The sequence below is a fragment of the Paramisgurnus dabryanus genome, chromosome 7, assembly GCF_030506205.2.
Source record: "Paramisgurnus dabryanus chromosome 7, PD_genome_1.1, whole genome shotgun sequence".
Lineage (NCBI taxonomy): Eukaryota > Metazoa > Chordata > Actinopteri > Cypriniformes > Cobitidae > Paramisgurnus > Paramisgurnus dabryanus.
The window spans coordinates 48,402,375-48,424,934 of record NC_133343.1 but is presented as its reverse complement, the minus strand read 5'-3'; the positions used below and the strand labels follow the sequence as shown (position 1 = coordinate 48,424,934).

General features: G+C 46.0%; 2 long non-coding RNA genes across 2 annotated transcripts; one reads left to right on the top strand and one right to left on the bottom strand.

Annotated features, from left to right (window-relative positions):
* Positions 1–8,501: 8,501 nt before the first annotated feature.
* LOC141282432 (uncharacterized) lies at positions 8,502–18,410 on the bottom strand. Its single transcript, XR_012337093.1, has 3 exons — positions 18,340–18,410; positions 8,947–9,007; positions 8,502–8,820 (listed from the first exon to the last, which is right to left on the bottom strand). It is a non-coding gene; the product is annotated as an uncharacterized lncRNA (long non-coding RNA).
* Positions 11,442–22,354, top strand: LOC135735388 (uncharacterized). The gene is made up of 3 exons (XR_010527541.2): positions 11,442–11,562; positions 17,848–17,948; positions 21,316–22,354. It is a non-coding gene; the product is annotated as an uncharacterized lncRNA (long non-coding RNA).
* The last annotated feature ends 206 nt before the right edge of the window (positions 22,355–22,560 follow it).

The following is a 22,560-nucleotide window of genomic DNA, read 5'->3' as shown; positions in this document are numbered from 1 at the left end:
TGAGCGGTGTAGGAACGCTGCGGAAGCCACCACCCTGTTAAGGGCTAATGGTGGGCGAAAGTCAACCGTAGTTGAGGAAAAAAGACAGCCGTGGCTGTGTAAGCAAAGCAGTGCTCTGCTAAGGGAAACGTGGGCTGGTAGGATTAACCCCACGGAAAAATACTCACAAAGGAACCCGGTGGGACACAATGTGGAGCCCGAGCCAGACACGTAGGTTCGCGAGGATACAGCTAATGAGAGGCTGACAGCCAATGCTCCGCAACAAAAGCTGCCAAGGCAGCGGAGGAAGAACAATTCAAACCATTACGCATTTTTGTTCTGAAGGCCTTCCATACTGACACAGTTATGAAGCGTCAGTTGGAGGCTGCAAGCCGACCTGCGAGACTGCTCTCCGTGCTTCCCCTGATGAGGAAAGAACACGAGAGGATACAGGCTCGATACGAACACTGTAGAATCTAATGAACGTATTAGGTGTCGCCCAACCAGCAGCTCTGCAGATGTCTGTTAGCGAGGAACCACGAGCGAGAGCCCAAGATGAGGCAACACTCCGTGTGGAGTGCGCTCTCAAATTAAAGGGGCATGGAATACCCTGAAGATTATAAGCCAGGGCGATAAAGTCAACTATCCAATGAGACATCCTCTGCTTAGTGACAGCTTTCCCTTTCTGCTGGCCACCAAAACAAACAAAGAGCTGGTCTGAGGTCCTGAGGCTTTGCATGCAAACCACGTAGAGTCGCAGTACGCGTACGGGGAACAACAAAGCCACGGTTGGGTCTGCCTCCTCCGGGGGCAGCGCTTGCAAGCTCACCACCTGATCTCTGAAGGGAGTGGTGGGAACTTTGGGCACGTAGCCTGGTCTGGGTCTCAGTGGGACAGCAGGACCAATCTAAAGGCACGAATCGTCAACAGAGAATGCATGTAAATTCCCTACTCTCTTCACGGAGGCCAATGCTAGCAGGGTCAGAGTTTTATTGACAAAAACTTCAGACTCGCAGACTGCAAAGGCTGAAATGGGGGACCTGAAGGGCTTCAGCACCATGGACAGGTCTCAGAAGGAATAGAGGGAGGGCGCGAGGGGTTTAGCCTGCGAGCGCCTCTTAAAATGTAATAACCAAATCATGCTGGCCAACTGATCTGCCGTTGATAAGTGAGTGAGTGACGAGCAGAAATAGCGGCGATATCAACTTGAATGGCGAAGGGACAGCCTACCATCTAACCTATGTAGAAGATATAAAGCACAATGTTAATGGGCATTCTCTGGGGTCCTCGCGTTGCAAAGAGCACCAGGTGACGAAAAGGTTTCATTAAGCGCGTCAGCCCGTCTGTGGACGGTGCTCGAACCGTGTCGATGGTGTTAGATACCGTTTGCGATAAGTCACCTAAACCTTGCGCGCGCTCAACGACCATACATGGAGATCCCACAGGTCGGGGCGCGAGTGCCAATGTGCCCCTTCCTAAAGAAAGAAAGTCCTTCCTCAGGGGAATCCGCCAGGGAGGGCTGTCGCGAGGAGCATTAACTATGAAAAGCAATTCCCAGTTGTCCAGTACGGACGATTATAAAAAAGGCTCTCCTCGTCCTGCCTGACTTCGCACAGTGTCTGCGTGATAAAGCTCACTGAAAGGAATGCGTATTTACGCATCCCCCGCGGCCAGCTGTGTGCCCACGTATCCATGCCGAGGCTGCCCTCGGTTAGTGAATAAAATAGGCAACAGTGGGTATCGTCCGGCGACGCAAACAGATCGATCTACGCACGACCGAACTTCTTCCAAATTAGCTGGACCGTCTGGGGGTGGAGTCGCCATTCGCCGGGGCGCAGCTCGGGAAGCGCGTCTGCCGCTGTATTGAGCGACCCGGGATGAAAATGGCACGAAGGGACCTCAGATGCTTCTGACTCCAAAGGAGGAGATGACGAGCGAGATGCGACAGGTGACGAGAGCGCAAAACCGGCTTAACGGTAAATAACGCAACAGTCGCAATGTTATCGGTGTCGAATAATACATCCTTCCCTCGCATCTCCATAGCGGAGCGTACAAGTCCCAGATATACAGCGCACCGCTCGCGGCAGTTGGGGTGCTATGCACACCCCTGAGACTGCAAGCCCGTCATACGTGGCTGATCATCCCGTGCTGAGGGCATTGCAATCTACAGAATGCCAGGAGACCCCTCAGGGGCATATCTTCTATCGGAAATGCCGGGTCTACCACGGGGAAAAATTGAAATGACACGCAGGTGTAATGTTTACACGGTGTATGTCGGTGTGCCACGCTCTCCTCGAGACTCGATCGTAAGCCAACGCTGAAGCGGTCTCGTATGAAGCAGCTCGGGCGGTGTCACAGCCGCAGCATGCTGTCATATGTCCAGGAGCTTCTGAAATTGTTTCAGAGGGACCGCGTACTTCCCTCGAATTAAACCGAGGCAAGTCAGAACTGACTGGTTGCGCGCTCTTGTAAAACACGCCAATTAGTCGATCGAGTCTTATTTCCATACTGAGAAAAAAGATCCTCTGCACGGGGCAAAGTTGCTCTTTCCCAGTCGACCTGAAGACTTAACGAGCGAGATGCCGAAGCATTAACTCTCTGTGTTCGCGCACGTCTGCCAAGAACGGGCTATTATAAGCCGACGTAGATAAAAGCAGAATGCGAACAACGCTCTCTCACTGACATTTTAATGCCGTGACTAGCACATGGAGACACGGAGAGAGAGAGACAGCTCGAATAGTGTACTTAGTCTTAATATGCCCACCCCACGACGCAGAGCGAAAAACGGTCTAAAGCGAGGGGAGATGGACACATAAAGTACACGTCTTACAGGTCTAAGGCTGCAAACCGATCTGAATATTGAAATACGAGCCTCAGCGTTATCATCCAAAAAGAACACCTTCGTAGAGCCGGTGCGTAAATCAAATCGATCGTAACCCGCCGCGTATTTTGGGTACTATGAGATAAAGGCTGGAAAAACCTTATCATCATCATCTCGGTAAGAGGGACCGGCTCGACCATCCTTCGCCAACAGGATATCGACTTTTGCACGCAGTACATGTGCATCGGACGCTTTCACCACAGTGAAACGAAAGCCCGAATTTTGGGGTGTGCCGGATTCGTAACCGAGGCGGATCGTGCGTAAAACCCAACGAAACGGGCTGGGAACTGAAGCCAAGCACCCAGGCACCGTACGAGAAAAAAAACATATGCAAACCAAGGATTTTCCACCCGACCCTCTATCGGGGGAAGGAGCTCCATCTCCTGAAGAGTGATCCTCTGCCAATCCGGGTCGCCCTTTACTGGCCACTTAAACTCCCGAATTTCACGGGAAGCGGCTAAGCGGGCGGGGCGAGCTGCTGACGACCGGTTCCCCTGCGCTGCCGAGATGGGGTCCGAGGAGGGGAACGGAGGTGGTCGCCGCAGGACGCAGACGGCGAGAGGCAGACTGAGGAGCCGGCGTGGTGGACCAAGGGCAGCTCTCTTCCGCCGGGGCATGACCTAGGAGATCGCCTCAGTCTGCGCAGCGGAGCTGTACGACTCCCCTGGCTCGCCGAAGAGGCCGGTCTGTGAGACAGGAGCATTCAAGTTGTTCTCGTCTGCGTCCGTCATGTCAGCCAGACACAGCCAAAGGTGGCGATCTTGAACCACTGTGGTGGACATCGCACGACTGAAGGTCGCGCCTCCCTCGTAAATCCTTGGTGAGCCTGCAGCAACGTTATTGCGTGCAGGGCCGAAGCCGCCTCTCCGGCATGCCTGATGGGCAGCGTCCGTAACCGGACGACTGTCTACAAACACGGGAGGGAAGGGTTGGGTGGTCCCTCCAGGAACGCATCCCGCTCCACTGAAAGGGTCCCCGCCTTTAGCGGCTCCGTTGGTGAGGGAGGTGAGGGGTGAAAGCTGAACGGCCGGACGGCCGCAAATCACGTCAGCTCTTCGTGCCGTCGGGAAAGAAAGGCACAGGAGGAGAGGACCGAGAGGCCCGAGCAGCTCCGAAGTACCAATCATGTGGGCGGGACAGTTCGGGCGGAGAGGGGTTAACCTTTCCAACTCTACCGTCTCCGCCGCTCGAGCGGGCACGGCCGCCATCTCCGGAACGACTCTGCCTCGGAGGAAAAATGGACACCCCTCTGATGCTGCAGAAGTGATGGGACCAGAAGGAGGTCCAATGGCTTCGGCAGACATCGTAGAACACGACTCTGCAGTCTCCACCGGAGCCTCAACCGGCTGAGGATGAGAAGGCCGGTAGGTGGAGAACGCATCCTCCGTCCTACTCAGCGTAGTGACGCGAAGGGCGCCCTGCGAGCGCTTGACAGCCGCACCATGGCGGCGTCAGCACTGCAAGGCGCGGACAGCGTTCCCGTAGAAACGACAGTCGTCACCGCAATCCAAGAGGGTTATGCTCTCACAGAGAGAACAGAAACTCTCCACGAACGCAGCCCCGGAGTGCTCGATGCCTGAGCACAAAGACAGCGCTCGTGACCGTCACTGGAACCCTTATAGTCAAGTCAAGTCAAGTATGCTTTATTGTCAATTTTCCACATATACAGTACATACATGCAGAGAATCGAAATTGCGTTACTCTCAGACCCCGGTGCTTACAGATAACATTTAAATTAAAGCCTAAAAATCTAGAACAATATAAATTGTAGAAACAACTATACAATAAGGGAATATGAAAAAAAGAAGAAAACAAAGGCATATAATAAAATAAAATAAAAAAATATAGTTAAATAAAGCAGTGCACGGCAAATGACAAATATAGTGCAAATCAGTGAAGTGAACAACTGTGCAGGTAAGATAAATTTAGTGCAAAACAGATCCGTTAAAAAATATCTTAAGTCTGATTGAAAGTGACAAGGGCTCAGAGCAGTTATTTTATTTAACTGACTGATGAGGTAGTGGAATGACATCTGTTCGATGCTGAAATGAGGTAGTGGGCAGACCAATGCTGCACAAAGTGAACTAGTGCATGCCATCATATAATTTGTGTAGGGGAGGGGTTCAAAGTTCGTAGTTTCAGTGGTGCCTGGGGCAGAAGAGGGGAGGGGGTGGCAAGTACGGGAGGGAGTTCAGCTTCCTTACAGCCTGGTGTATGAAGCTGTCCTTCAGTCTGCTGGTCCTGGCCTGGAGACTCCGCAGTCTCCTCCCTGATGGTAGCAGACTGAAGAAGCTGTGTGATGGGTGAGTGGGATCACCTGTGATGCAGAGGGCTTTGCGGGTGAGACGTGTTTCATAAATGTCATGTAGGGAGGGGAGAGAGACACCAATGATCTTCTCAGCTGCTCTCACTATGCGTTGCAGAATCTTTCGGCAGGACGCGTTGCAGGCGCCATACCACACAGTGATGCAGCTCGTCATGATGCTCTCGATGGTGCCTCTGTAGAAAGTGTACATGATGGGGGCTGGGGCTCTGGCTCTCCTCAGTTTGCGGAGGAAGTAGAGACGCTGTTGTGATTTCTTGGCCAGTGCTGTGGTGTTTTCAGTCCAGGAGAGGTCCTCTGTGATGTGCACACCCAGGAACTTGGTGCTGCTCACTCTCTCTACAGTCGCACCATTGATGGTCAGAGGAGCGTGCTGAGTGTGTGCTCTCCTGAAGTCTACAAGTCTACAAGTCTTATACTTCTCGCATCCAAGATCACACGGGCCAAAAGCTATCCTGAAAAGGACGCTGATCTCCGCATATACGAGATAGTGGCTGTCTTTAAAAAGACACAGAGCTCTCACGTATCAGTCTTTTAGGGAAATCACTCTTTAGGTGCTCAGCTGATGATGCGCACAGGGAGAGGCAACGCACACACTAAACTCAAAACAAAAAAGATGCAGAGCCGTGGAATACTGCGAGCGTTCGCTGTGTTAGTACTGCTTGTCAATCAACTTCCGCAACCGTTCCCAGAAGAGCAAGTAGCTTCTCAGTAGCAGATAATGCCGGCTTTCGAAGCGAAAAAGCTAATTTCCATATTGGCACCTGCTGCTTATATAGGCACCTGGCGGGGCGGCGCCGGCATTATGCAAATATCTCAAGGCCAAGTTCATTGGCGTTTTAGTAGTATACGAAGCAGATTGGTCTCTCTAAGCGTGTTCCCAATTCGTCGTTCACAACGTGGCGTCGTAGTGACCGACTGAAAGGGAACTAAAACAGCACAGGCACTATCTGATCCTAATTCTGTAATTTTGACGTCTGTCACATAGGCAAAGATCATCTACTCCATGTCTCTACGAATCCTGACAGAGTTTTGGTTTCATATACACAACACATCAAATGTTAACCATGGTAAACTAAATACATTTCACAGCCAAGATCTCTAATTTTCTGACATGACCAAAAAAGATGATGGGGTCATCATTAAACACCACTCACTTTTTTTAGGTACCGAAAGGTTTTTTGTTTATTTTAGTTTAACTCAACACAGAAACTTTAGTTTAAGCACACAGAAATGCTCAGATTTTACGTTTTCAGTGTTCATGTGCACATCACATTGCGATTACAGTCTCAACTAGATCGCTGATCTATCAATATTAGCTACAAATGTTGTTTGTATGCTTGCTCTGATTTCACAAAACATCCATTTACATTCAAAACCTATGGATTCAATGCCTTAAAGCCATCAATTTTATTTCGTTCACATCAACAGCACCAAAAATTTTTTAGAATGTGCAAACTGTTTTACTTCGTTTTAAACATGTTGTGTGATTTCGGTCTAGATTTTTATAGAAAACTTCAGAACATGACGGCGTTTTAACATTTACAAGAATGATGAAACATTTTACTTTTAAGTGAGTACGTGTTGGTGTGACAAATACTTTTGATTGTTTGGAAACGATATGAATGCAGAGAAACTACTCAAAAGTTTTGAACATAATTTTATATGGGTCCTGATTTTTAAAAGCAGTAAGCTGCAATGTTTCTTACACACCACTGCATGAAAACTGGAATTTTTGTCAGAATGTGGCACTGTAGATTGTTGTGAAACTCCAAGTTTACTACTGCGCACGACAATTTGCAGCCAACACCGAAAACTGCCGCAGGTTGTCAGAAGTTGACGTGGGTCTTGCTTGGAAGTTGTCCCCCCTTCCCCTAATTCTAGAGGAGGCTTTAACATGTAAATGAACATGCTGCGAGCTATACAAATGCAAATCAGGGTAGCAGCTGGGGGAGTTTTACTCAGGTGACATTCTGAGAGGTGTTAACTTCATTTTAAGAAAATCTCTGGTACCAGTATAGCCAAATTACAGACTCTTAAATTTTAGCTTGAATTTATTTATTTTTAAAGTATGCTACACTGTTAACCCAGATATTGTCTTCATGATGTAAACATCACTTAATATTTTGAGTTTTGGACATTTAATTAAAAAATCTTAATTCATTTAAGTTTTAAGCGTATAAAATTAATTAAACTAAAACATTCAAGTGAATGAACTTTAGCAGTACGTGTTGTAAGGAATACCCATAATCCATTGTCCCTGAATATTATGATTATTTAAGCTTTTTTTACAGAATTAAGAACTAATAAGAACTTTAACTACCTAAATATTTGTTAAAATGTCATAGAGGTTTATGCTCTTATATTATTCATGTTGTTTAGTTGTAAATGATAAATTACCATTTTTGTAAATGAAAGTCACCGTTCAGGTGATCAGTGTTTATTGACATAAACAGCACATTGCATTGTATTTTTCGCAGTTTTGTGTGTGTTTCAGTGGAGAATCAAGTTTATTTAATGACTGAATTAGTCATGAGTTTTGTGTTATAATACTATTTATAACACTAAGAGAATTATAATTATAAATTAATTAAAAATAGAAAATCTTTCAACTCAGTTAAATAAGCGGAGATGTTGCACAGAGTCATTAAAAATCAACTTTAAGTTTAATGACAATCATTTATCAAAATATTTTCTTCATCACTTATCATAATACTTTCAAAATATTTTTTTCCTAATATTTTTTTAAACTATCCATTTAAGTAGATTCAATTTGTCCAGGCTTAACACACCTTATTCAAATCATCAGCTCATTAGTAGAGATCTTCATGAACTGAACTGAGGCTGTGTCCAAATGTTCACACTTGTTGTCTTTGCACTAGACTACTTACATTACGTTTTTTTTTGTATTTGGCCTAAGTATTCTAGTGGGCGTGAAGATCCCAAGCGTGCATGTAGAATTATTCATCCGATGGGACACACTTAGCATGTGTAAAAATTTCAATCCAGGTAGTGCCAGCAATTTGCACCAAAACGTATTTGTGTTTTATTTACTACTTTTAATTTATATTTAACATTTTTAAGTTTTTCTGTAAATAAAATGAACACTCTGAAATGAACATTTGCTTATATCAAACTTTTAGATGCAGAATTCTTTGCTCCTGTAAAAAAGCTCTTTGTTTTGAGTATGTAGCTTTATTAAAGTGTATTATTTATTCAGTAGTCCCTAAATAAACGACACAATGTTGCAGATGTTTCACAAAATCCTTAACAATAATGCAGTGAACACCATAGAAATGTTAACATAAAATTAAAAGTCTCATGCTTTACATCCAGAACATGATGCACGATAGGATGCACAAAGTGATATTTGGACGCAGCCTCAGTCTGTCAAATCAAAGAGACATACAGAATGCACAGAGCAGTGGGACTCCATGAACAGAGTTGAGAACCACTGCTGTAACTCATTATGCTTACCTGACTCATGCAGAATTCTGGCCTGGTGTTTGGTCCCCCCTTTCTCTGGCTTGTGTCTCCATCATCATTACACTCTTGTCAGTGTAATAGTATCGTCGTCTGCGTACCAGGACTTTGTTACTCAGCTGTCCCTTCTCCTTCAAGCTACATTTTTGTCAAGCTGCAACAAGTTGGAATACATAATTATTAACTTTTAATGATTTTGATGTATGAAATATGTAATAAAAGCAAAAAATTTATAGAAATTCTATTAAGAAATTACCTTTTTTTTTGTTTGTTTACTGACCTTTCAACCATATTGCATTTATAATTGATCATCATACCTTTGGTCTACTGTTAACAGGCTACTGTAGAAAACAAAGTCAAACAAAAAAGAGAGAAAAAATTATAAATGCTGAATGTGTCTCATCTTAAATACATTGTTGTTGTTTTTGTTTCATTGAATTTGGATGTTTTGATGATTTAAGGAAAATGTACGTAGCATATATATTGATGTTTTAAATCAGAGTCTGTTAATGACACTTAATCATTAACAAACATTTAAAAAGCTTTATTTGTAATGGTTCTGTCTGTGTTTTCCCCTGTGTTTCTGTATGCTGTTTTCTCCATTGTTGATTGTTTGCTCCGCCCACTTGTTTGTTACCATGGACACTCATTAGACTCATTCATTCCCTCTCGTGTGTTGTCATAGTTACACATTGTCTCTGCTTTGTGATTGGTTCTTGTTTTACATATATACTCTGTTTGTTCACTTCCCTGTTGCTAGTCGTTGTTTAATGTTGTCACCTGTTAGCTCTGTGTTTTGCCTTTGTTTGCTATGCCTTGTTTTGCCTGCCCGTTTTTGTGTGTAATGTGTTACTTTATTAAATAATCTCAAACTGCACTTGGATCCTCATCTCTGCCTCATCACAACAGAACGACTAGCCACATGGATCCAGCAGAGATTTTGTTTTGTTTACGCCAGGAACATTCACCGCTTGAGGAATATGTAAATGTGTTCTTGGACCTCTGTAACCTGGTGGATTTTGGAGAAGTGGCGCTGAAGGACATTTTCTCGCAATGGATTAGAGGACAGTGTGCGTGGTTTAATGCCTCGTGGCCGAGAAATGGGGGCGTTTTCAGACTTTGTGAACCTAGCGCTGCTGTTAAGCGGGTCCTCTCTCAACGTGTCCAAGGTTGAGGTGGACGGCGTCCCTAAATATTTTTTTGGGGGGGCAGTAGGCATCGGGGTCCGTGGGATGTCGAGCCAGAGCAGCCACGGACGCCCGAATGCACTACGTTAACCCTGTCAAGTCCAGTCCTATCTTCGCCAAGTCCCCAGCCTGTTCACATGATGGCTGCTACACCGGTGTGTCCAGTTGAGGCCTGGGCAAACCGGTTGGTCGCGAGCCTAGCGGATACCCCGATGGTGTCGGTTCGGGCGGCCGGCGTCATTAAACCACCTGTCTCCACGACCGGGCCGATCACGCCAACGGAACCAGCCGGGCCAAGGGAACCAGCCGGGCCAACGGAACCAGCCGGGCCGATCGGGTCAACCGGAATGACAGAGTCTGCCGGTTCGACCAATTTTTTCCTTTTTGAGTCCAATGATTCACCTAATTTGTCTGAGTCTTCTGAGCCGAGTGAGTCTTCTGAGCCGAGTGAGTCTTCTGAGCCGAGTGAGTCTTCTGAGCCGAGTGAGTCTTCTGAGCCGAGTGAGTCTTCTGTGTCATATTGGTCCCAAGCTTCTCCTGCACAGCCCTGGCCACCTGCTCTACCTGCACCGCCCTGGCCACCTGCTCTACCTGCACCGCCCTGGCCACCTGCTCTACCTGCACCGCCCTGGCCACCTGCTCTACCTGCACCGCCCTGGCCACCTGCTCTACCTGCACCGCCCTGGCCACCTGCTCTACCTGCACCGCCCTGGCCACCTGCTCTACCTGCACCGCCCTGGCCACCTGCTCTACCTGCACCGCCCTGGCCACCTGCTCTACCTGCACCGCCCTTGCCACATGCTCTACCTGCACCGCCCTTGCTACCTGCTCTGCTGAGTTCACTCCATCCTCCACCACATGAACTTTACCCACCCTCCCACCCCTGTTGCACCTGGACTATTTCATTGCAGCTCAGGGAGCATCTGGAAGCCGCTCTTAGGGGGGGGGGGTTCTGTAATGGTTCTGTCTGTGTTTTCCCCTGTGTTTCCGTATGCTGTTTTCTCCATTGTTGATTGTTTGCTCCGCCCACTTGTTTGTTACCATGGACACTCATTAGACTCATTCATTCCCTCTCGTGTGTTGTCATAGTTACTCATTGTCTCTGCTTTGTGATTGGTTCTTGTTTTACATATATACTCTGTTTGTTCACTTCCCTGTTGTTAGTCGTTGTTTAATGTTGTCACCTGTTAGCTCTGTGTTTTGCCTTTGTTTGCTCTGCCTTGTTTTGCCTGCCCGTTTTTGTGTGTAATGTGTTACTTTATTAAATAATCTCAAACTGCACTTGGATCCTCATCTCTGCCTCATCACAACATTATTACAATACTAATTGATAATATTAATGTAATAATCTTGTTTTGTAACACCCTAAATCACTGAGCGCACAAACGCTACCCCTGTTACAAGCATGAGTGGTTGACTTCATGCAGACATGCGCAGACATTGAAGTACCGCGAGAGTGATTCAAAAGCCCACGAAACAGTGTAATCACGCGGTACTGTGATGTCATACTGGTTAACGCTAAGCCACGTGAAGCCGGACACAATGGCTACACTAATCTTTGGGCTGGTTTTTAAGGCTTCGTGTCTCATCGCGTTAAACGATCGCAGAACAATTTATTTCTCTTTTTCACCTCGATCTTTGGCCTCTTGTGATTTACCAAAACCAACATGTGAAGTTACAACGCTGACGAAGGAGTTTCATCAGTAGAGGTAAGTAACCAACATTATGTTATGCATGTAGTGGATCTAAAGATTGATTGTCGTATATGATCATTCTTTTTTTGGTTTGTTTGTTTGTAACGTTTATCAATGCAAGCCAAAATCGAGCTGCAAATCCTGAAGGCAAGGCACGTTGAACATGTAACCATTTTCTCAGCGGTGGTGGGGTAAACATTTGCTAAGTTAGCCTAGACCAGCCCCTGTTTAACTTAAAGTTACTTGAGTTATAAAATGTATCAATCTTCCCGCCCGACTTGCTTGAAGTAAGTTAACGTTATGTTAACGACCGGTATTCACAAGAAGCCTTAAAGTTTTATAGCGAAGTGGTTTGATAATTAAGTTAATATATATATGGAAATTAGCTTCATTTCGCTGAGAAAGCCGGAAAGTGTGACCGGCCGATAAACAGCAGGGAGCAGCCCTGTGGCGACGGGACGTGACGTCTCCGTTCCCTTCCTTCAGGGAACGAGGGTTACATACGTAACCGAGACGTTCCCTTTCAGTCGGTCACTACGACGTCACGTCGTGACCGACGAATTGGGAATCCCTACCAAAACGCCACTGAGGGCTGACCTCTTCCAGTGTCTGCGTAAAGCCCTCCGGTTCCACTTAAGGATAAGGAGAATTAGGTTTTAAGGCAGAAGGCCGGGCACTAGATGTTCCTTTAACCCCACAGTAGTGCCAGCGACTGGGAAGCGCCCTATCTGAGCGGTATAGGGACGCTGCGGAAGCCACCGCCCCGTTAAGGGCTATTGGTGGGCGAAAGTCAACTGTAGTTGAGGTATAAATGACAGCCGTGGCTGTATAAGCAAAGCAGTGCTCTGCTGAGGGAAACGTGGGCTAGTAGGATTAACCCCACGGAAAATACTCACAAAGGAACCCGGTGGGACGCAATGTGGATGCCCGAGCCAAACACAGGTTCGCGAGGATGCAGCTAGTGAGAGGCTGGCAGCGGATGCTCCGCAACATCAGGCTGCCAAGGCAGCGGAGGAAGGCAAAACAAATTATTACGCGTTTTTGCCTTGATGGCCTTCCATACTGAGCTCAGTTTGGAGCAGCAGTCGGAGGCTGCAAGCCGACCTGCGAGCCTGTTCTCTGTGCTTCCCCTAACGAGGAAAGGGCACGAGAGGAGACAGGCTCGACACGAACACTAAAATCGAATGAACGTATTAGGTGTCGCCCAACCAGCAGCTCTGCAGATGTCTGTTAGCGAGGAACCACGAGCGAATGCCCAAAATGAGGCAACACTTCTAGTAGAGTGAGCTCTCAAATTAAATGGACAAGGAATGCCCTGCAGATTATAAGCAAGGGCGATAGTATCAATTATCCAATGAGACATCCTCTGCTTAGTGACAGCTTTCCCTCTCTGCTGACCACCATAACAAACAAAGAGCTGATCTGAGGTCCTAAGGCTTGTGTGCGATCCACGTAGATGCGTAACGCTCGTACGGGGCATAATAAAGCCATGGTTGGGTCTGCCCTCCTCCGGGGGGCAGCGCTTGCAAGCTCACCACCTTATCTCTGAAGGGAGTGGTGGGAACTTTGGGCACGTAGCCTGGTCTGGGTCTCAGTGAGACAGCAGGACCAAACTGAAGGCACGAATCGTCAACAGAGAATGCATGTAAATTCCTTACTCTCTTCACGGAGACCAATGCTAGCAGGGTCAGAGTTTTCATTGACAAAAACTTCAGACTCGCAGACTGCAAAGGCTCGAACGCGGAACCTGTAGTAGGGCTTCAGCACCATGGACAGGTCTCAGGAGGAATAGAGGGAGGGCGCGAGGGGTTTAGCCTGCGAGCGCCTCTTAAAAATCTAATAACCAAATCATGCTGGCCAACTGAACTGCCGTTAATAAGTGAGTGATGAGCAGAAATAGCGGCGATATCAACTTTAATGGCGGAGGGACAGCCTACCATCTAACCTATGTAGAAGATATAAAAGCACAATGTTAAGCATTCTCTGGGGTCCTCGCGTTGCGAAGAGCACCAGGTGACGAAAAAGGGTTTCATTTAAGCGCGTAAGCCCGTCTTGTGGACGGTGCTCGTACCGCGTCGATGGTGTTAGATACCGCTTGCGATAAATCACCTAAACCTTGCGCGCGCTCAACGACCATACATGGAAATCCCACAGGTCGGGGCGCGGGTGCCATAATGTGCCCCTTCCTTGAGAAAGAAAGTCTTTCCTCAGGGGAAATCGCCAGGGAGGGGCTGTCGCGAGGAGCATTAACTCTGAAAACCAATTCCTGGTCGTCCAGTACGGGGCGACTAATAAAAGGCTCTCCTCGTCCTGCCTGACTTTGCACAGTGTCTGTGCGATTAAGCTCACTGGAGTGAATGCGTATTTGCGCATCCCCCGCGGCCAGCAGTGTGTCAGCACATCCACGCCGAGGCTGTCCTCGGTTAGTTAATAAAACAGGCGACAGTGGGTATCGTCCGGTGACGCAAATAGATCTATCTGCGCACGACCGAACTTATTCCAAATTAGCTGGACCGTCTGGGGGTGGAGTCGCCATTCTCCGGGGCGCGCAGCTCGGGAAAGCGCGTCTGCCGCTGTATTTGAGCGTACCCGGAAAGTGAATGGCACGAAGGGACCTCAGATGCTTCTGACTCCAAAGGAGGAGATGACGAGCGAGATGCGACAGGTGACGAGAGCGCAAAAACCGCCTTAACGGTAAATAACGCAACAGTCGCAATGTTGTCGGTGTCGGCTAATACATCCTTCCCTCGCATCTCCATAGCGGAGCGTACAAGTCCCAGATATACAGCGCACCGCTCGCGGCAGTTGGGGTGCTATGCACACCCCTGAGACTGCAAGCCCGTCATACGTGGCTGCTCATCCCGTGCTGGGGGCATCGCATGCTACAGAATGCCAGGAGACCCGACTCAGAGGCATATCTTGCTATCAGAAATGCTGGGTCTGACCACGGGGTAAAATAGAAATGACTCCTCGAGACTCGATCGTAGAACCAATGCTGAAGCGGTCTCATATGAAGCAGCTCGAGCAGATGTCACGCCGCAGCTGCTGCCATATGTCCAGGAGCTTCTGAAATTGTTTCAGAGGGACCGCGTACTTCCCTCGAATTAAACCGAGGCAAGTCAGAACTGACTGGTTGCGCGCTCTTGTAAAACACGCCAATAAATCGATCGAGTCTATTTCTATACTGAGAAAAGGATCCTCTGCACGGGGCAAAGTTGCTCTTTTCCCAGCTGACCTGATGACTTAAACGAGCGAGATGCTGAAGCATTAAATCTCTGTGTTCGCGCACGTTTGCCAAGAACGAGCCATTATAGTTGACGTAAATATAAGCAGAATGCGAACAACGCTCTCTCTCTCGGAGATTTAAATGCCGTGACTAGCACGTCCATGGAGACACGGGGAGAGAGAGACAGCTCGAATAATGTAGTTAGTATTAATATGTCCACTCCATGAACGCAGAGCGAAAAACGGTCTAAGGCGAGGGGAGATGGACACATGAAGTAGGCTACACGTCTACAGGTCTATGCTGCAAACCGATCTGAATATTGAAATACGAGCCTCGGCGTATCATCCTAAAGGATCACATTTGTAGAGCCGGTGCGTAAATAAATCGGTCGTAACCCACCGCGTATTTTTGGGTACTATGAGATAAAGGCTGGAAAAACCCTATCATCATTCTCGGTAAGAGGGACCGGCTCGAAACGTCCTTCGCCAGCAGGACATCGACTTTTGCACGCAGTACATGTGCATCGGAAGCTTTCACTATAGTGAAACGAATGTCCGTGAATTTGGGGAAGTGCCGGTAATTGTATTTCGTAACCGAGGCGGATAGTGCGTAAAACCCAACGAGACGGGCTGGGAACTGAAGCGAAGCATCCAGGGACCGTACGAGGAGAATTAACAACACTACCGAAGTACCCGCGGTGGGGCAGCGAAGCGAGACAGGTAGGACTGCCGGTGCGTCTGCTGTGACAGCATAAACATCTACAGTATGTGTGTGTGTGTGACACTGACCTGAGCCCGCTGAGGGTGACGGTCGTCTGGTCTCCTCTGCGGAGAGCGCAGACTCCGATGAGGGTGCTGGTGGTCCGGTCTCCTCAGTGGAGAGCTCGGACTCCTCAGGACACCCGCTGGCGATAGAGGAGAGGTAGAGTGAGCAGGTGTACGCCCACGGCTCTCTCGATCCTCCGGAGACCTGGAGAGGAAAGAGGAATGCACTCTTATGTGTGGTTAAGTGGGTACCGGCTGGACAGCCGGTGGAACATATGCAAACCAAGGATTTTCCACCCGACCCTCTACTGGGGGAAGGAGCGAATCACTGTCTCCTGAAGAGTGATCCTCTGCCACTCCGGGTCGCCCGTCTCTGGCCACTTAAACTCCCGATTTTCACGGGAAGCGGCTAAGCGGGCGGGGCGAGCTGCTGACGACCGGTTCCCCTGCGCTGCCGAGATGGGGTCCGAGGAGGGGAACGGAGGTGGCCGCCGCAGGACGCCGACGGCGAGAGGCAGAGTGAGGAGCCGGCGTTGGTGGACCAGGGCAGCTCTCATCCGCCGGGGCACGACCTAGGAGATCGCCTCAGTCTGCGCAGCGGAGCTGTACGACTCCTCGGGCTCGCCGAAGAGGCCGGTCTGTGAGACAGGAGCATTCATGAAGTTGTTCCGTCATATAAGCCAGACATAGCCAAAGGTGGCGATCTTGAACACTGTGGTGGACATCTCACGACTGAAGGTCGCGGCTTCCCTCGTATATCTCTAAAGCCTTCGTTTGGTGAACCTGCAGTACGTTAATGCGTGCAGGGCTGAAGCCGCGTCTCCGCATGCCTGATGGGCAGCGCCTGTAACCGGACGACTGTCTATACAAACACGGGAGGGAAGGGTTGGGTGGTCCCTCCAGGAACGCAGCTGCATCGCAACCCCCCGCTCAACTGAAGGGATCCCCCCTTAGCGGCTCCGTTAGTGAGGGAGATGAGGGGTGAAGCTGAACGGCCGAGACGGCCGCAAATCACGTCAGCTCTTCGTGCCGTCGGGAAAGGCAGGCACAGGAGGTGAGGACCGTAGAGGCCCGGGCAGCTCCGAAGTACCAATCATGTGGGCGGGACGGTTCGGGCGGAGAGGAATTAACCCCTCCAACTCTACCGTTTCCGCCGCTCGAGCGGGCACGGCCGCCATCTCCGGGACGACTCCGCCTCGGAGGGAAAAAATGGGCACCCCTCTGATGCTGTAGAAGTGACGGGACCAGAAGGAGGTCCAATGGATTCGGCAGAAATCGCAGAACACGATTCTGCAGTCTCCACCGGAGCCTCAACCGGCTGAGGATGAGAAGGCCGGTAGGTGAAGGACGCATCCTCCGTCCTACTCAGCGTAGTGATGCGAAGAGCGCCCTGCGAGCGCTTGACAGCCGCACCATGGCGGCGTTCAGCACTGCAAAGGCGCGGACGCCGTTCCCGTAGAAACGACAGTCGTCTCCGCAATCCAAGAGGGTTATGCTCTCACAGAGAGAGCAAAAGCTCTCCACGAACGCAGCCTCGGAGTGCTCGATGCCATAGCACGAAGACAGCGCTCGTGACCGTCACTGGAATCCCTGTACTTCTCGCATCCAAGATCGCACGGAGGAAAAGCTATCCTGAAAAGGACGCTGATCTCCGAATATACGAGAGAGTGGCTGTCTTTAAAAAGACACAGAGCTCTCACGTATCACTCTTTAGGGAAATCACTCTTAGGTGCTCAGCTGATGATGCGCACAGGGAGAGGCAACGCACACACTAAACTCAAAACAAAAAAGATGCAGAGCAGTGGAATACTGCGAGCGTCCGCTGTGTCAGTACTGCTTGTCAATCAACTTCAGCAACCGTTCCCAGAAGAGCAGAGAGTAGCTTCTCAGTAGCAGATAATGCCGGCTTTCGAAGCGAAAAAGCTAATTTCCATATTTGCACCTGTGGCTTATATACGCACCTGGCGGGGCGGCGCCAGCATTATGCAAATATCTCAATGCCAAGTTCATTGGCGTTTTAGTAGAGTACGAAGCAGATTGGTCTCTCTAAGCGAGTTCCCAATTCGTCGGTCACGACGTGACGTCGTAGTGACCGACTGAAAGGGAACCAAAGTTTAATAATATTGCTGGATTTTTTATAATGCTTAATAAATGATGCGTGTAAATTTACACATATTTATTACGTCACTGACATTGTTTTTTATTGCGTTTATTTCTTTTATATTGATTGAAAATGAAAACCTTATTTAATTTACCTAAAATTTGTTTGTGTTTAACACTGATTTATGTTGTTTTTCTGTTTAATATTAGTGTGTCCTGGTAAACGTGTGCTCGGAAACATGCAGATTACAGTATTTACAGAGCCGACCTTGAGGCACCCACTGATGGATAATCTGTTTACCTAAAAACAGGTAATGTATAAACATTGCAAATATAATGAATTCACAAGTATATAATTTCACAAATATTAAATATTATTAACAATTATTATTAATAATGTACATATTAAATTATATTATACATGTTCAGTTGTTCTGTTAAGTTATTTGAAAGATATGCATGGTAGATCAATTAGATTATCTTTCTCACTAGCTATAAGCAGCATTGCAATATAAATGTTCCACTTAAAGGTGTAGCGGAGGATTTTCTCGAATTTTAGAAAAGAAATGCCGTCTACGCTTTTTTAAAAAAATGCAATTGCGCAACACTCCAGATTGACAACTAGGAGGACCCATAGTCTTGATGATCCACCCGGAAAACCTAAATTCTCCGCAATACCTTTAGTGTTTAATGCTCTTTTACCTTGATTGTTAGGGTGGTGTTCATACAAAGCAACTTATTGCTCATCTGCTTGAGAGAAAGTTACTGCTGGGGCTTTCCTGCTAAGGTTGTCTTAATTCTAAAAAGAAATTAAGTCATTTAGGCTTAGGTCATAGCAAGTTTTGAATGAATGTCTTCTTCACAATCTGTTTTAATAATGTTTATTGTATTTTAATCCACTTACCTGAATCGTGCAGAGGCTTGATGTTTAGTCCACCGGTTTTCTTCTCCAACCTCTGAGTGAAGCCATGTGGGATTTTAAGGTTATGTGTTTGTAAATAGTTTACTTAGAAGTGTTTTCAATAATCATTATAGCATGCTGAAGCAAAAGATTGTTTGTGTTTGTCTAAGAGAGTGGAAAGTTACTGAGAGGGAGCAGCTTGTGTGTGCAAAAGCTGCAAGGCCGTGGTTTCGGTTGGATTAGCTTGGAATCATTGAATAATTGATGTAATAAATATAAGATGTTTTCTTTGATAAATGTGTATTAACCAATGAAATAAAGGTTTCATACAGAATAACCTAATGGGGGCATGGCAGCTCAACCTTGAAGAACAGAATCTCCTGTGCTTGTTCTTTGTGTTTTCCTCCCTAACAAATGGTTATTAATAATGATTAAAGTGTTTGCTTAGAAGTAGTATTGCAGTAAAAGATTTAATATGTGTTTATCTATCTAAAGAAGTTAATGTGTGCCTTATTCATATAACCAACTTTACGAATAATGAAATGATGTTATGATATTGAAATGTGTTTTACATAATAATCATTTTCATCTTACAGCTTATGTCTTTTTATGAATAAATGAATGTTTTATTAATGATTTGTTTTTAAGAAAGCATTATAATATGCTGTGTGAAGTCAATCATATGTGAAGTGGAAAAGTACTGGGGGGAAAGTGACAAATTGCAGGACTCTCAAAGTTGTGCGGAGAACAGTTTGTTTTTTCTTTGTGTGTGTCTATCTTCGCCTGCAGGCTGAAACTGGGTGTGGTAATGGAGTCAGATAAACAGAAAGACCAGTTGGAGAGGAGATTTTCTGAAGAAAGATCGACGTCACATATTTTATAAATATGCATGTTATTTCCGGAGCTGGTGGTTAGTCGCTTGCTGATTGTAGCCTTGAGACTGCCCAGCGCGCTGTAAAACTTTTTCAAATCTGATCAATAAACAGTTTAATTTTAATACTGTGCCTTTCCTCTAATTATGAACATGCAATGGACGCCTTAAAGTCCAACAGCCACCACGAGTGGTCGTGTTAACCAATTTTTTTAATCTTAGTGCACACTGCACAGTGAGTGTGTCTACATAGTCTAAACGCTTAAAGGGATACTTCACCGATTTAGCATTCAGCTTTGTATCTGTAGAAACCCGGCAGTATTACTGAATGACCATGTTTCCCTCCCTCATTTCCCCCTGAGAGGAGAGATATCTGCATTTTGGTTCTGCAAAAAAGTCCTCCGATGATGTAATATGACGATTTTTGCATCATCGGAGGACTTTTTTGCAGAACCAAAATGCAGATATCTCTCCTCTCAGGGGGAAATGATGGAGGGAAACATGGTCATTCAGTAATACTGCCGGGTTTCTACAGATACAAAGCTGAATGCTAAATCGGTGAAGTATCCCTTTAATAAACTGATAACGTGTAAGGTCATTTAAATGCATAAAATGGTTTTCTTTTATAGGGTAAAGCCCATAAATGGGAAAAACTGATTGGCACAGGTAGTTTTTTTGCTCTTAAACCAGATTTTAACATCTTTTTTGCCGTTTTGTATGTGCGTATGTCTCCACCTGTGATAGATAAACTTCACAAATAAAAGTAAATTAAAACTCTTGAAACATGTTAATGTAATAAGCTGATTTTTATAATATCATAATAAGATAATTGTCCTCTTATTATGTGCATGTAAACATACTCAATGTCTTTGTTTATCATTTGTCTCAAGTCACACTGAGTGTGAGAAGTCATTTGTCCAGTGCTGTCGGGAAATCTAATGATAACTGCAATTCCTTCAGTCTAACATGATGGTTGAATTACACACAGATAAACTCCCACTTTATAGACCACAAGATTTGAGTTCAGGCAGATTAAGATAGTTGATTGAGTTTAGTTGTTATTGTTTGGCTGTTTGCTCACATTATTATTGATTTTGACAATTTTCTTACAGCCCTTGTCTGTCAAAATAATGCAACCTCTGGTTGTAAAGCAAATTTTAAACTGATCTTCTTCATTCTGTCACAATCCCACCACAATCCTTGTTTACTAGCTGTGAAAGTGCAGGCCAAAAATCTTCCTTCACCTGTGGGCCTCTTCCCACATGTAGATAAGGTAATGAATTATTTGATTACTGTCGCTGTTTCTGTCACTGGGGCAAAATAACTGCCCTAGAGAACATGAAGAATAGCCAAAACTGTGGTATTGCGCTAGCCCTAAAAATTTGAGAATCTTGATGTTTCTAACACATGGTACAATGCTTAGTAGGCATGGGCCAGTATAAGATTCTGGCGGTATGATTACCTTTAGCAAAAATACCACGGTTTCACAGTGTTGCGGTATTCCCATTGCTACACTAAATTTTATTGGCAGGTAAATGGCAGGTAAAAATAAAGCCTTTAAATTATATTATATATAATATTTTCGAAATGTATATTACATGTAAACATCAAATCAATCACATGACTTAATGAATTTTGTATAAATACAGTTCATACCTTGGAGACGGTTTCACAGACCATTTTAGTGGTTTTGTAACCTTGACTGTTTAAAACCACGGTGTACCTTAAAACTGGTAACCAGCCCATGCCTACCGCGTAGTATCTATTATTAAGGTGGTTGACAGGTCTGTTTGCATGTTATTGCATTGGTAATAATTAATTGTTTATAGTCCAATATTGATTGTGAGAATTATTAAAATTTCCTTAAAAATTTTCTAAAATCTTTTCCTTTCTTTTCTTAATGCAGCACTTCAGGAGAAACCTGCCTGTGATCTGCTAAGATGCACAGATTCAACTCTGGCCCATTGTCATCCCAACACCTCATCTGCCATCAGTTTCGTTTAGTGTCGGTCTATTGCAAAAGTTCTAATAAACTTTAAATGAGACTTTGTGTTAAGCAGGGGTTTCCAAACTTTAAATTCCACAACATATTAAGCCCAGGATACACAGCAGGATTTTTGCAATCCAATAAGACCTTATCACACTGTGTGACAAGGATTGTTTAAACTTCAGCAGTAGACTGTCGATGAAGACACCTATTGCATCTGAGGCTGCAACATCCGTCATCAGCATGCGCTAGTGGTAAACAAATACAGGTATGCAGGTCGTAGAAGCAAACACATTGTTGATGTGCGATGATCATGCTGAACTTCTTACACTGTCATAAAACTATCGTAGGTGTCTTTGGTCCAAGGACTGGGAAAACAGACGTCTTTAAACCTCTCACACTGTATGAGATAGGACCACCAATTAAGAGCCACGATCACAGAAATCTCCACGATTGTTTCACGATTGGTAATCTTTCATCTGGGACAGCCAAAAATCGTGCTGTGTATTATGGGCTTTAGACAGGTGTAATCTTATAGTATATCAAAACCATTGCTAATAATTAATTGGACAAACCATCACTACAATGCAACACTCACTATCTTCCGGTGCGACCCACAAGTGGGTCTTCACCCACAGTTTAAAAACCCTGAGTATGAGAAAGAGTATGTTGAATTGTAATTAAAGTCACATCTAAGTGTTATGGAACAGTTTGTCATTATATTCACAGTATTACATGGTTCTTTCAGCAGTTACTACGTTACAGTGCTCTTAAAGTGTCCTGATCAGCTTTGGGTCTTGTGAAGTAATGTCATGAGAACGTGATCAATAGCTTTGCAGTATTTTGTTACACTGTGGCTGTAATCATATTAACACATAGGTTAAACATTTTATTCAAATTTGGTAAACAAACTAGTCAATATAATTCATGCTGTGATGCTGGATTAAACCTGGTCAAATGATTGTGTAGCGTAGCCACATATGGAGAGGGCTATTTATACGCTGTGAATGTTAGCGTATTGTTATATGTCTTTATTATCTCCAGCTGTACTGTTTTTTGTCCCTTCTGTTTGTGTTTTGTCCCGTCTCTCGCTGTCGCGAGAGTTTGCACGGCGATCTCACATCACGGGTGAGATTGCCGGTTGACTTCTGGATTGGCCATATA